Source organism: Octopus bimaculoides, chromosome 2 (genome assembly GCF_001194135.2).
Source record: "Octopus bimaculoides isolate UCB-OBI-ISO-001 chromosome 2, ASM119413v2, whole genome shotgun sequence".
Lineage (NCBI taxonomy): Eukaryota > Metazoa > Mollusca > Cephalopoda > Octopoda > Octopodidae > Octopus > Octopus bimaculoides.
Window position 1 is genome coordinate 54,418,092 of NC_068982.1, and position 892 is coordinate 54,418,983.

The 892-nt window shown below is 35.8% G+C and overlaps 1 long non-coding RNA gene across 1 annotated transcript in view; it reads right to left on the reverse strand.

Moving 5' to 3' along the window:
* Positions 1–892, reverse strand: part of LOC128250991 (uncharacterized) — a 63,369-nt gene that overhangs the window by 61,640 nt on the left and 837 nt on the right. The window lies entirely within an intron of this gene.

An 892-nucleotide genomic window follows, 5' to 3' on the forward strand; every position in this document is an offset into this window, starting at 1 on the left:
TATACGTATATGTATACATACATATCCATACATATACCATCACAAATACAATGAATGTAATTAATAGTATATACATACATGGATACATTATATATGTAATATATTTACGTGGTATATTAATACTCACACACATGTGTGTGTGCGTGTGCGTGTGCGTGTGTGTGTGTGTGTGTGTGTGTGTGTGTGTGCGCGCGCGATTATCATATAAATACACACCCAAACACATATCTATATTAATTGGTATTAACAGGTTTACTAAAAATGAAACTTAGTTTCGTCAATGGAAGATAAACTTTGTAAGCGTGGGTGTGTGTATATGTGGACACACACACAAATATGTATGTATATATTCTTGAATGTTTGTATGTAAGCGTATGTACACATAAAGGCAGTAGGTTATTCTGATCACATAGTGATGGGGTGATCCTTCGGTATTAGTATACAGTGTCGGTAAAATGGACGACGTCATTCATCCTCTTTGTCAATCTAGCCGCTTTATCTATGTCAAGAGGGAAGGTCGTTCGGTGAATGACGTCGTGTACTAATACCGAAGGATTGCTTTGTGAAGGAGTTGATTTTTGTAAGATAACAATAACCGGCTGATAATGCTGAAGATATAAAATTACCCCGAGTAGAGTTGGGGCCTGCTTCTCATAACAATAAACGTTTGATAACATTACCTACGATTATAAAAATCAGAATTCACTGAATACACACAGACACACACACACACACACACACACACACACACACACGCACACACATATACACCACACAAGTGCCAATGCACGGAACTGTGATTGATATATATATATATAAACAAGTGCAAAAGCACGAAACTGTGATCATACATACATACGTACATACATACATACATATATATATATATATA